This window comes from Diceros bicornis, chromosome 33, assembly GCF_020826845.1.
Source record: "Diceros bicornis minor isolate mBicDic1 chromosome 33, mDicBic1.mat.cur, whole genome shotgun sequence".
NCBI lineage: Eukaryota > Metazoa > Chordata > Mammalia > Perissodactyla > Rhinocerotidae > Diceros > Diceros bicornis.
Window position 1 is genome coordinate 21,632,055 of NC_080772.1, and position 17,322 is coordinate 21,649,376.

General features: G+C 39.8%; 1 protein-coding gene across 9 annotated transcripts in view; it reads left to right on the forward strand.

Moving 5' to 3' along the window:
* Positions 1-17,322, forward strand: part of SULF1 (sulfatase 1) — a 181,286-nt gene that overhangs the window by 46,923 nt on the left and 117,041 nt on the right. The gene's annotated exons all lie outside the window — the stretch shown is intronic.

A 17,322-nucleotide genomic window follows, 5' to 3' on the forward strand; every position in this document is an offset into this window, starting at 1 on the left:
ATCATAGGCTTTTGTTGTTAGTGCCGAAGAGCAGATTCCGACTCCTAGCGCCCCTGTGTACAGCAGAGCAGAACCCTGCCCGGACTTTTTGCGCCATCCTCTCACCTTCGGGCACTCTATTAGACAGTGCTCTGCTGCCATTCATAGGGTTTTCAGGGCCAATTTTTTTTTCAGAAGTGGGTGGCCAGGTCATTCTTCCTAGTCTGTCTTAGTCTGGAAGCTCCTCTGAAACCTGTCTACCATGGGTGACCCTGCTGGTATTTGAAATACCGGTGGCATAGCTTTCAGCATCACAGCAACATGCAGCCCCCACAGTATGACAACCGACAGATGAGTGCTGTGGTTCCCTGACTGGGAAACAAACCCGTGCCAGGGCGATGAGAGTGCCAAGTCTTAACCACTAGAACACCAGGGCTGGCATCATAGGCTTACATTTGTGTTTATTTCTGTTATAGCATTCGTCACATTGTATTTGTCATGCTTTTGTTTAGTTGAGCTTTTTGCATCCGTGGGTTTATATTTTTAACACATTTGAAAAATTTTCAGTCATTATTTCTGCAAATATTTTTCCATTACCACCACCCCCTCCTAGGACTCCAATTACATCTGTGTTAGACTACTTGATATTGAAATTATTCCACAGGTCACAGAGACTGTATTCACTTTTTTGAAGAGCCTTTTATTTTAGATATTGTACTTTTCAGCTTCAGAAATTCTATTTGGTCCTTTTTAATAGTTTCCATTTATCTCTTTATTATGTTCATATTTTCCTTAAAATTCTTGAGCATTTTTATAATAGCTATTTTAAAGTCCTCAATTGCTAATTCTGTCGTCTCTGTCATTTCTGAGTCTCTTTCTGTTGACTTATTTTTCTCCTGATTAGAAGTCACATTTTCTGGCTTTTTCACTTGTCTAGTAGTACTTGATTGGCTGCCAAATATTGTGAATATTACATTGTTGAATGTCTGGATTTTGGTGTCTTCTTTTAAAGAATATTGGGTTTTATTCTGGCAGGCAGTTAATTTACTTGAAGATCAGTTGGATCTTTTAAAGTTTGTTTTTAAGTTGTGTTAGGTTGTCTCCAGAATGATCTACACTCCAGGGCTAATTGAACCCTACTCCTAAGGCTTGACCTTTCTGGGGTCTCTACTGAATGTCCCATGTGTGTTGAATGAGTTCTTTCCACTATGGCTGGTCAGAACTTGTATATCTCCCAGCCATGTGTAGTGTAAATTGTTCTTCTCACAGCCTCCTGCTAAGTGTTCTTTGCCTGGTGGTTGTCCTTTGCCCAACTTTGTGGGGTCTCACCCCACACATCTGTAGCTTAATGTTCAGCCAGGGACTCAAGGGGATCCCATACATATTTCTGGAGCTCTTTCTCTTTGTTGCTCTCTCCTCTCATACTCCACCCCACAAATTCCACCTCACTTCCCCAAATTGCACTCTATCCTCAGCTCTGCTTTGGTTCCTCTCTCTGGGCTATATTCCAGAAAGTGTCTCTAGTGGGACATACCTTACTTGTGTCCCTTGTCTCAGGGATCACAGCCTATTGGTCAATGTCTGAGATAGTCGCTTCATATACTTTGTTTTCTGGCTGTTTATAGCAAGAGGACTAGTCTGGTACCAGTTACTCCATCTTGACTGGAAATGGAAGTCCCACCACATTTGTATTCAAACTTTGTTTCTATTTCTTCTCTCCCCACTAGTCAGTAAGACCATTCAAGGCAGTGACAGTGTCTCATTCCTCTCTGTATTCCCAATGTCTAACATAGAGTTAGCACATAGCAGGAGTAATAAATATTGTTGAATGAAAGGATGATTGACTATTATTAAATTGATCCACAATATTTAGGGTATCTATATTTAGTTGAGACGTTGATGTAAATATCTAGGTGCTTTTGTAACATGTGCTTTTTTAAGCAACAGAGACAAAGCTATTAAACAACTGAATTCATATAAGCTAGAGATTAGTGCTAGGGTAGACTGGTTCTATGTTAAGCTGACTTAACATTCCTTAACAGCTATAACATGCCAGTATCCAGAAACAAAGATCATGTGTTTCCAGATACCTGTAGGACAGTAATGACAAGTTATTCTAGAATTAAACGTAGTGGAGGCTGTTTTTAACATTCAGTCCATGAAGTTGGAAGATGCAGTGTCTACCTTCAAGGGTTTCTCCCTCTGAGCGTATACCAGGATTATGAACTTCTAGACCATAGTTTCATTTGCCTTAGTCTGTTGAAGGGACTGTGATGGCTTGTCATTTAAACAGCAAGATGTATTGAATTGGTCTTTCCAAAGTCTGTCTAGCTTTCTTCCTATGATGAAAAAGTAGACTTACAAATTAAGAATTACAGTCAAACTGCTACAAACTGCAGAAATGGGGCAGGAAAGAAATCCTTCATTATCGTGTTAGAGATTTCCTTCTGAAATCTTAATATAACACCTCTGAAGTTTTATATAAGGAATATCTGTATCTGGAAGAGTATAGGATTTGTGGAAGTCTCTTAAAAATCTATGATGCTTAAAATCTCTGGATATAGGTACATTTCCTAAAATTAGAATACCTTCACCTCATCATTTAAAGGGCTCCTAAAATTCAGAAGTATTCCAATCCTGTACACACACACACACACACACACACGTGTATGCACATGTGCACACATACAAACCACATTTTTGATAAATTACTCCCACTGAATAGGTCAATTCAGGGTTTGCACAATATTATTATCAAAAACACAGTTTTTTAAAACTTAATCTCCTTTGATCCACAGGATTCTTGAAACTCCTTTTTGTTTCTTTTTGACTATTTTTCTGGCTTCCTTCAATGAAAGGCAGCAGTTTTTTAGGTTAAGGAACTCAGCTGTGACTGAGATGTCAACTCTGTTGGTTCATTCCTCTAGTTACCTTTGGCAAGTCACCTTTTCATCTTTGTTCTTTGATTACACAACCTGCCAGATGGAAATAATAATTGATCTCCACGTGAGTGTGAAAGACCTCTGAAATTCTAATACAGGATGACAAAAAACTGGTTCATTTTTGAGGGAAATTTTTCAAAATAATGATTGTACTTGTTTAAAGCCTGAGTGAGATGACGTTTAAAGAGCAGTGATTTAAGTTTGTGGTTCCAGAGCTGTTCAAAACTAAAGGTTTTATTTCACTTTGTTTTTCTCCCACATTTACCCCCTTGGTTTACATTCCCCAGTTAAGAATTTAAAGTGAACCTTTGCCAAAGCCTCGGGTTCCACCTGGTGTGGGGTTGAAACCACATGAAGCCACTGAATTTTGCATAGTTTCCATTTGAGATGATGTATCAGCTCAGGTTCTCTTTCGGGGTGAGCCAGGTTTACAGGAACCATGGCCAAGCTTTAGATGAACCTGCTCTGCGTTATGATTTTCTATCAGATCCTAAAATGAGGCCACTCACCTAGTTCCGTGTTTCCAAAAGCTCTTATTATGATGTCCCAAGAGTGTGTATAATAGTTACTAGTGGCTGAAGTGAAGCAACACCTTATTTTAGTATAATGGGGGGGAGAATTTCTCAGCTACTTGGAACACGTTCTAATTAGGAAACCAGACAGACTCAATAATAGAGGCTCTAGTGTCAGGCATAACACTTTGGGGAAAGAACTTCTTTTGAAATCTCAGCAAAAGGGTTTTTTAAGTAAATATCTCAGAGAGACCAGGTTAATTCATTTTCCTATGTTCTTTCCCTCATTTATACATTCATTAATTCAGCAAATATTCATTGAGCACCTACCACATGACGTGCCCTACAAGCCCTGTTGTAGGTCTTTAGGATCTGTCAGTGAGCAAAATATTTAGAGATGCCGACCTTTGTGGGTCTTACATTCTATTAGCAGAAGTCAGAAAATAAGACTGAGCCTAATATATAGGTCAAGTATATATAGAAAGTAATAAGTACCATGAAAAAAAAAGAAAAGTAGAGATCAGGGTAGGTTGGCATATTAAAAAGGATTCACAAACAAAGCCTCATTGAGATGGTAAGATCTGAACAAAGACTTGAAAGAACTGAGGAAGTAGCAACCAGATATCTTGAGGCAGAACATTCCAGACAGAGAGAACAGCTAGAGCAAAAGCCGCAGGAAGGAATTATACCGACATATTAGAGGAACCGCAGTGAGACCATATGACAGAGATGGAGTGGACAGAGAGAAGAGTGGTAGAAAATGGGGTCAAACAAGTAACAAAAGGCCAGCGCATGGCCTGTGGGCCATGAGAAGGATTTTGGCTATTTCCCTGGATGAAAAGGAAACCATTGCAGGATGTTGTACAAAGGAATAGTACATTCTGATTTATATTTTAAAATGCTCTCTCCATCTATCGTGTTGAGAGTAGACTGTAGATGGGCAAAAAGAGGAGACTTATCACAAGGCTACTGAAAGAGATAAGAGTGCTTCAGATTTGGTGATAGCAATGCAAGTAGCAAAAAGTAGTCAGATGCTAGCTATTTTTGAAGATAGAGCCAACAGTATTGCCTGATTGATTGAATGTGGAATGGGGGGCAGGTGGGAGAAAAGTATCAGGGATGCTTCAAAGGTTTGGCCCAAGCAACTGAAAGAATCGAGTTGCCATCAACTGAGATTAGACAGACTGCAGTTGGGAGAGTTCTGAGGAAGAAGAGCGGGAGTTCAGTTTTGGAAATCAAGTTTGAGTTGTCTATTAGACCTCCAACTGGAGATGTCATTGAGTAGGCAGTTGGATTTATGAGTCTGGGATTTGAAAACAGGGATTTGCGTTTGGAAGTTATTAGCATGATATCAACGAGGATGTGAGTATAGACAAAGAAAAGAAGTAGAGACTAGCCTCTGCAGTACTCCAACATTAAGAGGTCAAAGAGAAGAGGAGAGATCAGCAAAAGACACTGAGAAGGAGCCCAGTGAAGTAGGGGCAGGACAGAGGGGTCAGGAAGTTCCTGGTTTCCTAGAAGCTGAATGAAGACAGTGTTTCAAGGAGGAGGGGTGATCAACTGTGCCTGGCAGGTCCAGTATGATGAGGATTAACTGACCTTTGCAGTTGTCTCCTTGGTGGTCACTGGTGACATGTACGAGAGCAGCTTTGGTGACGTGGAGGGAGAGAAAGCCTGACGGTAGTAGGCATACGAGAGAGTGGGAGAAGAGAGACTAAGACAGAAATCTGGCAGCTCTTCCAAGGGGTTGCTACAAGGGGAGCAAAGAAAGGAGCAGTAACTGATGAGAGAAGTTGGGTGGAGAATGTTTTTAAAAGATGGGAGAAATAACAGCATGTTTATTTGCTGAGGGGAATGATGTAATTTGGGGAGGAAAGATGATGATCTGAGCGAAAAAGGAGAGCATTGCTGCAGCTATGATTTTCTGAATAGACGAGAAGAAATGGAAGCTAGTACACGGGTGGAAGATTTGGCTTCAGACAGAGAGAACATGGGTAATTCATACACTCAAATAGATGAGCGGACGGGATGTAGGGGAGCAGATGGGGAAGCCTGTGGAAGTTCTAGTCCAGTTGCTTCTGTTTCTTCAGTGAAGTATGAACCGAGGTTGTCTGCTAGAGTGGGGGTCAAGGAGGAGTGCCGGGGGTGTGAGGAGGGAGGAGGGATGTGGGAGGGACACATGAGACAGTGACGAGTAGCTGGACTAGAGAAACACAGTGTGGCTGGCTGGCAGCCTTTAGGGCTCCCTGAGGGTCAAGGCACTGAATGTAATATGAGGCCATTCGGGGTGAGGTGTTTTTCTCCAGGCATGCTCAGTTGCACAGGTGCATGGAGTAGGCAGGGAGTTGTGTTTCACTAGGGTTGTGGTAGGCCAAGCAAGGATGGTGAAGTGACGGAGGAGGAAGGGGGTTGAGAGTATGTGCACAGGACTGATTATAATGACTACCTGTGTAAAATGACTTGAACCTGACAAGGAGGGGAGTGAGGACATCAAAGGAGTAAGGGATGGTAAAAGAGGGGTAGGATGAAGGGCCTCAACAGCCCTGTCGCGTCCAAGAATTGTTGGGGCTGGCACACTGGAAAGACTGAGAGTAACATCAGAGGGCAGGACGCTTGAAATTGAGCTGACAGGAAGGGCGGCGGTTACCAGTACTGCTCAGGGCCAGGGAGTGACTAGATTGGCTTGGGGAGTAGCTGGGGTGGAGGAGAGGTGGTCCAGGAAGGAAGAGGCTGTGGTGCTGGTGAGCTCACATCCATGAACTTTGAAATCTCCACCTAGAGAGTGAGAGTGAAGCAGGAGCTAAGAATCACTTAGAAATGAGGAAGAACGTCCTGGGGTCGGTGGATAACTGTGCAAGTAGTGGGCTGTGTAATCTGACAACGTGAGCTAAATTTTTTCTAAAATGAGAAATAAGAAAGCACATGGATTTAAAGAGGAAAGTAGAGAGAGAGAGATGGAAGGAGAGAAGATGGGAGGAAGGAAGGAAGGCAGTCAGGCAAGAAGGCACGCTGGACACCCAAATTTGCATTCAATTTTCTAGCTTTCTATTATTCAAAGATAGTAGAGTTACACACAAACCTGGATAAATCATTACATTTTGTATAAAGTAACATTTTGCCAAAATGAGATTCTTTCCCCTTTCCCCACTAGAAACTATCAAGATGCCCAATAACTTACTGCTTCTTGTTTTACAGTGAAATAAACAAGAAAGTCCTCAGAAAGGTGTCAAACAACAGCATAGAAGAAGGAATCCAATTTAGGCATAGATGGTCTAGCTTGCTTTATGGTAATAATAAAGCAAGTATCTTCTCTGGGAGAAAGAGCTGAAGTCTCTGAAGGGCAGTGGATAGTGCTTTATATGCATTGTGTCTTTATTACCCCTTTTTATGTCTTTGTGTCTTCTCCTTTGACATAAGGTCATTCAGATGTGAATTTATTTTGATGATACCTATATAGACTTATGCCTGCAAAAGTAATTTACACTGTTTATCCTGGTGAAGTTTTAGAGGAGATGATCAAATTTTTGTATTTTCATAGTTAAGCCATATTCCGTTCTTGATGCCAAAGGAATATTTGAAAAAAATTTCCGGGAAGCCGAGAACAGAACCTTGGTCAGATTCTGTACAAATTTGAGCCCACAGATCCTAAGAAGGTACTCAAGGGGACTGAGTCATTTGACTGTTAATCCTGTTGTAAGTTCAGTTTTGTAGTGGAGATGAATCCTATTTTCTTTGGAGGGACATTGAGAAAGGTGGCCAGGTAAAATTTCCCTGGAGTAATTTTCCTTTTCATGTTTATGAGTTGTGTCATTGTCTGTGATGAGCAATGGCAAGGATGACACCAGGTGACTCATTTTAAAAATCTGTAAACCTTTTTGAATTAGTGTTTTCATATTCTTCGGATAAATACCCAGCAGTGGAATAGCTATTGTATGGTAGTTCTATTTTTCATTTCTTGAGGAACCTCCATACTGTTTTCCATAGTGGCCGCACCAATTTACATTCTCACTAACACTATACGAGGGTTCCTTTTCTCCACATTCTAATGTTTGTTATTTCTTGTCTTTCTGGTAATAGCCATTCTAACAGGTTTGAGGTGATATCTCACGGTGGTTTGATTTCCATTTCCCTCATAATTAGTGATGTTGAACACCTTTTCATGTACCTGTTGGCTATCTGCTTTCCACCTCTGAGTATTTATCCAAAGAATACAAAAACAGTAATTTGAAAAGAAATATGCATCCCTACATTCATTGCAGCATTAGTTACAATAGCCAGTATATGGAAACAACCTAAGTATCCATTGATTGTTGAATAGATAAAGAAGATGTGCTATATATATACATACATACAGACACATACAAGGGAATACTACGCAGCCGTAAAAAGGGAAATCTTGCCATTTGAGACAACATGGATGAACCTTGAGGGTATTATGCTAAGTGAAATAAATCAGATAGAGAAAGACAAATACTATATGATTTTACTTATATGTGGAATTTAAAAAACAAAACAAATGAACAAACAAGACAAAACAAAAACAAACTCATAGAGACAGAGAACAGATTGGCTTCTAGAGGGGAAAGGGGTTGGGAAGTAGGTGAAATGGGTGAAGTGGGTCAATTGTATGGTGACAGATGGTAATGAGACTTATGGTGGTGATTACTTTATAGCGTATATAAGTATCAAATTATAGTGTTGTAGACCTAAAGCTTATATAATGTTATACACCAATTTTACCTCAATAAAAAATAATAAAAATTTTTCAAAAATCAGTAAACCAGAGGAAACCTTCTTGCTTGCACTTTTCTGGGAAATTGGGTAGGGAAAAAGAAATATTCAAATGGGAAAAGAACATTAAGTAGAGGATTTTTAATAAATTAGGATCCTGCTTATACTTTACAGTAAATAGCAATAATATTATAAATTGCAATAAGCTTCCCAGGAAGCAGATACTATGTGAAGTGGGTTTTGTGGACTTTACCTGACATGGCATATCTCAATCATTCATTTGTTTAACAAATGTCAATGCATGCCTATGTGTGCAAGATATTGTTCTAGGCACTGAGGCTCTAATGTCAGATGTGACCTGTTCTTGGGGAGCTTACATTCCAAGATGACCACAGGTTGCCCCGGGTGAGCTGAAGTAACACTCACTGAAGACTGAAGCTCCCTGTAGGGGTGACTGTAGAGACTTTGCGTCTTCCAAGGGTTAGTGGACAGTCTTTAGCTGGTACACATTTGGTACACATTTCTTAAAGCTCTTCGGTGGATGATAACTCCAACTCCATTGTTCGTTAGAATGTATTTCAGAATAATGATTAGTAGTTAATAATGAAAATTTGCCAGGTCCTCCCCAGAACTGTAAAGTTTCTGAGTACAAATGGCTCATACCAAATGCCAGGCTTCTGTGCACTGTTGCCAGCTTAGGGATGCTTAGGATGGTGGCAGGAAGTATTTCCCGGTAACCTCACCAACCAGGTGTTTTGAGGGCAACAAAATCCTTTTCCTTATGTGGCCATGTCAGAAGTACAAATAATGTCCTTCAATACTCTTTAAACATAAAGGGCCTCCTCCTGAGGCTATTGGCTGTGTTTTAGTGCAAAGAAGAATTTAAATTTGTGGACTTTTATTTCCAAAGATCAACCTGTATTTTCTTAAATTTTATTTTATTAGTCAGTCTGTTAAAATGATTGACCTTTTTTTATTAGTCAATTTTTTTAAATACTTCTATTTCAAAATACTTGTTTCCTGAGGCTTATAGAGAGAGGCTACTTGAGTTGTGCTCAAGTTATAGGATTGGCTTCATGAGAAAAATAGCAAAAAAAAAAAAAAATTAATGTTTCTTGTAAGTGTCTGAATGATAGGACTAATCCAAAAGTACTTTGAACACTCTAGAAATACAAATAGTAAAATGTCAGTGTGAACAGTTCTTGTGTGGCTTCAGCTGGTACCTTGATGTTCTTGAGAAGCCCGCCTTGGTTTGCTGGCGATGCACAGCTTCCCCCAGGATGGCGTCAACAGGCGGGCAGAGTATATAAGCACTCTTCAGGACAGACACTGCGGATGCAAAAACAGCTTGTATTCAGAGCTTCGTTTTAACAGTTTCCGCCCATATTCTCAGTCTGTAAATTGTCTATACACAGAAAAGATGTAAAGAGAAAATAATAAGGGGAGCAAACCTCTAGCTAGCAGATTGTTCCATAGAAGGCCTTGTAGAAATGAAAATAATACAAAAACCTTGTATAGCCATGTCATTGGGGGCAAGTGAAGAGACGAGGCGAATGACCAGCAGAGCAAGAGGAGAGAACCAGAGGTCAGAAATAACAAAGGGCTCTGCGGAGAGGTCGAAAGACTTCATTCCAGATGCTCCAAGACAGAGGATGGCTGGTGTCAGCGGGGATTCCTGGGCGGCTTAGGGTCGAAGCAGGCATAGAGTTTGGGTGTACTTAAAATACCAGTTATGCAGAAACCAGAATTGCAGGTGTCTCTAAAGGATGTATTTCTCCACGCTTTCCTAAGTAAATAGAGGATAGACAGAAAGATAGACAGATAGATTAAATGAAAAATAAACAACCAATATCCGTACGGATTTAAAGGCTTAAAAATGAATGAGACTCTCATTGTGTGGTTTCTGTCCATGTAGTGTGGACACACGTGTGTGTGTGTTTCTTTTTCTTTAGAATTACACGGAAAATGACATGATGAAAAACGATGCTTGAATAACAAAATCCATATGTGTTTCACCGGGGTAGGGCAGAGAGAGACAAGGGTAAGGGGAATGAGAAAAACGGAATTTGTAAATAGTTTTATTAACCCCCTCCCCCCTTCAGTATAATGCAATAAACTAAAGGAAGGCTGGTTTTGCTTATTTAAGCTAATTTAAATAATTTAAGCGGAATAATTAAAATGTGATCTTTCCAGCCAGTTTCTTGCTTTCCCAGTAACTCGTTTATGTCCACTGCATAGTCTCTATCTTCCTTTAATCCTTTTCAGTCTTCTTGCCCTTTGCCCCCACATGACCTTTGGCATATTGCCTCCTAACCTTAAAAATGAAGAGTTCAGAGTTTCAGGGAGATTTTGATGATACCACCTGCTGTTCTGCTCTACTCTTTCCCCCACCACTGAATTCAAACAGAACATCAAAATGTATAAATATGCTAATATTCTGAACCACACTATATCCCCAATTCAACAATTCCTGTAAGATGGGATGGTTGTAGTAATTGGTTAGATTTCATAATTCTCCCACCACGACCCAAATAGGAAGGGAAATGAAAGATCTCAGAGACAGAAGTGGATTCTAGTTTCTTCTTTCATATAGAAAAAGTGAAAAAGTCAGACCAAATTCTCAAAAGATCAGTCAATTTAGTATTGTGCTTTTGAAATTGAGGTGACTCTTGATTTTTTTCTTATAATACTTGGTTTTCTTTAATTGTACACTGGTAAACTCAGACTAGAAAACTAGAATATTTGGTTATCTAAAATTTTCTTTTAAAAATTCAACTCTTGGATATACAACTCTTAGAAGACAGAGTCATATCAGTGTACCCTGAGATAAGGTGTCATTTAGGTCTGGGAACGGGCATGAAATGAGACAACCACGGCTTGGCTTTTGATCTATCAGCTGGAGAAGGCAGAGAGAAAAGAAGGCTGCATAGCTGACAAACCACAGAGGTTCTCTTAGACAGTACTCCCTTGTCTGTTTCAGATTTCAGATTCAATTTGGAAAATATCTTACTTGACTAAATGAAGGGCATATGAATTCATGGATCATGGTAAAAAGAAGAAGAAACTATGACAGTGTTACAATGTTTAGATTGTGAAAATAAATTGGTAATAAAAATGATAATACTTACAGGGACCTTTCCATGTGCCAGCTGTTCTCCTAAGAACTTCACATACATTAGGTTATTTAAACCTCACAATATCTGTGAGGTAGGTACTATTATCTCAACTTTACTAATGAGAAAACTAAGGTCCAGAAAGTTTAACTTGTGCAAGTTCTCACAGTTAGCACGTAGCAGAGCCCAAATGAGAACGCAGCTTGTCAAATCCCCAAACCCATGTTTATTATAAACCACTATGCTAGATGCTAAAAGCGTGCTTGTATAAAGAGGTGAGGATCTTCTGAAAAAGCCATTAGGAAATGCCTTTGAACTGTCACTGATATAGCTACTAAAGTTTCAAGACACCTCTACCCTCTATTCTCATGAATTATTAGCAGTTAGCACTATAACTACAAGACCGAAAGATGACTTCAGTCACTCATGAAATCAATCTTTTTTAGAAGCCCATTGTATTGGTTATCTATTGGTGCATTAAAAATGACACTAAATGTAAATGGCTTAAAACAATAATGAACATTTATTATCTCATATAGTTTCTTTGGGTCAGGAATTTGGGAGCAGTTTGGCTGGGAAGTTCTGGTTCAGGGTTGATCAGGACGCTGACCAGGCCTGCAGTCATCTGAGGGATGGATTGGGGTTGGAAGATCTTCTTCCAACACGGCCGACTCACATGGCTGGCACATTGGTGCTGGCCATTAACAAGAGGCTTCAATTCCTTGCCACGTGGACCTCTCCATGGAGCTGCTTGAGTGTCCTCACAACATGGCACCTGGCTTTCCTGAGAGCAGGTGATCCAAGACATCAAGGCAAAGCAGCAATGACTTTTATGACCTATCCTCAGAAGTCCTATTCCATCGTTTTTGCAATATGCCATTGGTTACCTGGTCAGCCCTATTAAGTGTGGGAGGGAATTACACAGAGGTATGAATACTGGGAGGTAAAAATTATAGGGGTCTGTGTTGGAGGCTGGCTGCCACAGATTATCAGTTTATTAATGACACTGTTTGGTGATTTGAGTTCATTTTTCTGCTTCAGAGCAAGACCGACAGAAAGATGGAGTAAAAGCAGTGAATACATTCAAACAGTTATGATTGCAGCAGGAAGTCTGTGCTCCATCTGTCCCAGGAGAGTTAGAGTTGAGAAGTCTTGCTGGCTTCTCAACTCGTCATTCTCTTGCCCTACTGCTGACATCAAGGGTAGGACTTTTGTCTGAGTATAAGGCTCATCAAGACCCTCAACCGTCACGCACCTTGAGCAGATAGAAAAGGCAGGCATGTTCAAGACTACTCTCCATATTCATCCATTTATTTGACAAATATTTATTGGATACCTATCAGTGGTCAGAATCACATTCTTTGCGGCACCTTAGACATAATGGACCATTGGGAAGGCTCAGTCTGCTACTCTTAGAGAGTCATTGCTAAAATTAGCCTTAGAGATGATTAAATATAACCACCACCCTTGATTACAAATGAGAAAATGGAAGTCTCCAGAAAACTGAAACTTGCTTATTATTACATGGTTATGCTTATCCTGCCTTAACTTCTCGTTGAAATCACAATCAAAACAACGGCCTAAAACTGTTTTTAGAGGTTCTTCATGGATTTCCTTGTTTTTCCCCTACTCAAGGAACCAGATGTACCATTTGAATGAATTGCGCATCTTTCTAGAGTTCGGTAGAGAGTCACAGGTTGTTTATGGACACATAATCTGGTTCCTTTATCTTAGAAAGAGGAAAATCGAACTAAACCTCCAGACTGGCATTGACCCATACCTGAATTAACACTTTCTATCCGCTTTGATCAATATGTCAAATTAGACAACTGTACTTTCTGTGTAAGTAGGTGCGAGAAGGGGTGGAGCAGAGTGAGAAAAGCATAAGGTACTTGTTGAGGGCCTCCTGTGTGCCTAACAGAATGCTGGCCATTTCACATCCACGCTAGCTCTTTAATCCCCACAAGAATGGTATGAGGTAAGAGGCATGATTATCCCATTTTACAGAAGGGAAAACTGAGGAGGTAAGTAACTTGTCCCAGGGATGCTCAGGGAACAAGAGGCAGGTTTGGGACTTCAATCTAGGTCCGCCTGGGCCTGTCTTCCTACCTGCTAAGCTGTCCAAATACCACCTGAAACTGACTTCTCAGCAAGCAGGCCTGGGTCACTCCTATGCTCTGTGGCTTCAGATTGGCCCATGTTGCTTTGTAAGTGTTGAGCTTTAAAAGCTATTTTATCTTTGTATTTGCATATGTGTGTAAATGAAGAGTTTCCAAATATATTGTTATCTCCTTAATAACAGTATTCCTTCCAATTTCCCTTTTCTCCACCAATAGGGTACTCAGCCCATGTGAGCTCGGAAGACAGTTTTTGTTCTCATGGCAAATTTTCACCCAAGCCACCACCCACCTCTCCCTCTCCATCCCAACCCACTGAGCGTTCCCTTCTATGGGTGGAGAAAAAAATGATTTCTCCTTTTTTAAGATAATATTATTTTCCTCCCAAACTTGTACATATTATGCCCCCCGAAAAAAGTTCTTTTTAACCAATACCTTTGTCCCCTTTAGAGTTGTGATTATAGTAATTAATGTGGAAGCTGAAAAGTCAATTGCATTATGACTAAGACCCTACATATTACTGTCATCGTAGAAGTATTTTTTATTCTAGAATCATTTCTTCAATGCAGGCACATTATAATCAATGCTTTCTCTTTCTCCGTAATTACCAAGAAGACCTTTTCCTCTTTGTTTCTGCTTGTGTGGTGGCTCCACAGCTCAGTATCACAACAGGAAAGAGAGGCAGTTCTAAGCTGATTAAATACACCACCACCCGTCTATGGGGGGAACACTTTGCTGCCAAGCTCGGGAATTCACATCCTTAATGACAGTGGCATTTCTTCCACAGAAGACCTGAGACTCACTTCCCAGCTGATGATCTACGATAGGATCATTTCTAGCTTTGCTGAGACCCAGAGGAACAAGTTAGGGGTTAAGAAGTAGGAGAATTCATGAAGTCACCACTTCTCCATTCAAGAACATTGAGAAACAAGCCTTAAATGAGGTAGCCTGTCCCCTTAGATTACAAAATTGTTCTTCAGGTCATCATATAACCTCAAACTTTATATTTTTTCATTAAAGTCTTTTTTTGCCTGAGAATCTTATGAGGAAACAAGTCATGCTATGTCTCAAAATAATTGTTTCAAAACAAACAGACACATGAGAAAGCTTTAAGCTTCATTGAACCTTAAAAGAATTTTCAATATTTAGGGGGAAAAAAAACCTTCAATTAACAAAAGAAACTGGGCAGCAATATGAATAGACTAGATTCATTAGCATTGTGAAAAACAGGTCACTAACTCCTTTTTTTCCCAAAACAACAACAAATACTTTGTTGCCATTAATAACTGTTAGGAAAGTCTGCTCATAGACAGCAAGGGACCAGGGCTTTCACTGCCCTCTGAAAGAAAGGAAGGCGTTATATGATCTTTAAATGCATCTACAGTAAGAAATGAAAAAAGAATGCAAAGGGAAAGTGGGCAAATACCCATTTGACCTGTAGATGTTACAGATTTATTACTAATTAGAATAATTGTGAGTACAAATAAGATTTAGATGTGCAAATTGATTAATCTGGGTGTAATTAAGAAAATCACAAAGTAGAACTCGGACTGGCTAAGTAATTAAGAACATTTATCTGGCTGTTACTGTCTCTAGTACAGTCTTTTATGTGCTTGGTTTTGTGCAAAAGCTGTTGAAAATCCAGTTATTGATACCTATAATCCCAGCCAGGCCAGGGTCATACTGGGCTATGGAGAGTGGTAAAACCTAATTCTGAAGGCCCTTGGGCCATTCGGTCCCAAACCAAACATATTGGAAAGAATGTGATTGTTTTTGCCCCCAGTTTGTGGCTACTGTGATATTAAAATCAAAGGCTGGTGGTGAATAGCTTAAAACTCTATGAACAAAGTTAAAAGGCAACACTAGACCAGGAGAAATTATTTGTAAGGTTCAGTTGTAAAGTCGACTATTTTTCCTGACTTAAGGGAGTTTTATTCTTAGCAGTTATAATGACCAAAACCGTGACGTTGAATGGGAATGATAAGGAAGCTATCAATGATTTAGGAAAGTCTTCCGTTAATGACTTTAGTGAGAGCTACATGATCGAAGTTCATCTTGAGGCTAAATATACTTGCTAATGTACCTTTCACATTATTGAACCCTTAGGTTTGCTTACTGGCAGTTCTTGCAGGAAGTAGCTACTAATTAAATAGACAATCTCCAAGGACCAGATGAAAATTGAAAAATTCAGGAAGCATTTACAAATGATTTGTTTAAATGTCTATAATATAATGTCACATCTTTAGAGCCAAATGGCCCTTTAAGAAACTCCTTAATTAAGAGATACACAATAGCTGTTTTCACTAAATCGAGCATGGTCAATTTCTGGGTGACTTACTGTTAACTCAGTTTCTAAGGGAATTATTTGTACGCCATAAGAAACAAGAATCTAGTGCACTTGAAGGTGCCAACTTTGAAGACTAGGGATATATGTCTAGAAGCATCCCCAATCATTTAGAGTTTTATAATACATAAGAACCAGCCACAAAAGCAGGAATATTACATTCCTTTCACTTATATCTGTTTTATTACCAATTCAAACTTCAACTTTGGTGAAGTCAGCTTGATCTTCCATATGTCATTGCTGCATTTCCTTGACAAATGAATGAATTATAAGACTTTATTTCATCACTCTTTTGAGACTTAAGAGAAATGAGACAAGATAACAGTATCCAAAAGCAATTTGAGAGGTTGGCAAGATTACAAATTTCCCAGGCCTATGAAATGAATGTGTTACATTGATGCAATTGATGTCACCCATATTTAACAAGAACTATATTTTTAAGTTATCCTAAACACAAAAGTCACCATTCACAAAGTGAAAATTTTTTAAATAATTCAGATAGGAATATGCTGATTGGAAGTGAAATAATATTAGGCTTCATAAGGATTGTTTCAATCATAAAAGCAAGCTGTTTTTTAAATTATAGTTTTACATGGTGTATATATCAATTAGAATGCTTTGGGTTGAAATAGAAAAAAAAAAATGTAGCCCAAATTGCCTAGGCAACAAGGAAATGTTTGGGCTCTAAAATCATAATTCCGGGCAACAGGGCTGGCTGCAGCTGGGGTTGTGCTAGAGCTCAATTAAAGTCACCTGCTCTGTTTCCTTCTCTACATCTCTTGGCTCTGCCTGCTGTGGAGGGCTCTGTGTTTAGGCATGTTTATGCCCTCATGTTTACAATGTGGCTGCTGCAGCTCCAGCTGCTCATCCTCACAGTCTTAAGTCAATGGACAACAGAGCATTGCCTTCCTCCACAGCTCAAACAACAAAGCATCTGAAGTGAGTCTCACTAACTCTAAATGACCTGGCTTTGGTCAATTATCCGTCTTTGAAACAATCTGTCTTGCTGAGGGGAAGAGAAAAGAAATACACTCCAGACAATGTGCCCTATGAAGGAGGGGAGGAAGGGGTGAATATTTCTAGAAGTCCATGGGATGCCAAAGGGGGAGAAATGATTTCTCCAAAGTGAAAATCAAAGCTAGTTACAAAAATAGGGGGCAGTTCCTGGATAGGGAAAAGGCAAATAGCCCCTCTAGTGCCATGATATATGAAGCAAGACTCTATCACCTTATATACCTATTAATATAAAACCCATGAAACTGGCTTAGATAAGATGAAGGTTCTAACTAAAGAAAGCCAATGGGAAAATGCGTGCAACCTATCAGGGAACAACACAACCACCCTGCTCCGAGGGGACGCCATGAGAGCCCTGCCTGCGATCGCCAGCACCTCACTCTTCCTGATGGGAGAAATCGCTTAGATACTAGAAGCCTCCATCAATTTGACTTGATCGTGATTTTTTTGAGTGGCTTTTATGCCCAGATGTTTTACACGCATCATCTTAATAGTCCTCGTGGTGTTTCTGGTTAGCACCCCCACCCATTTCTATTTGGTGTAAAAAGTACAAGCAACTGTCATTGTGGG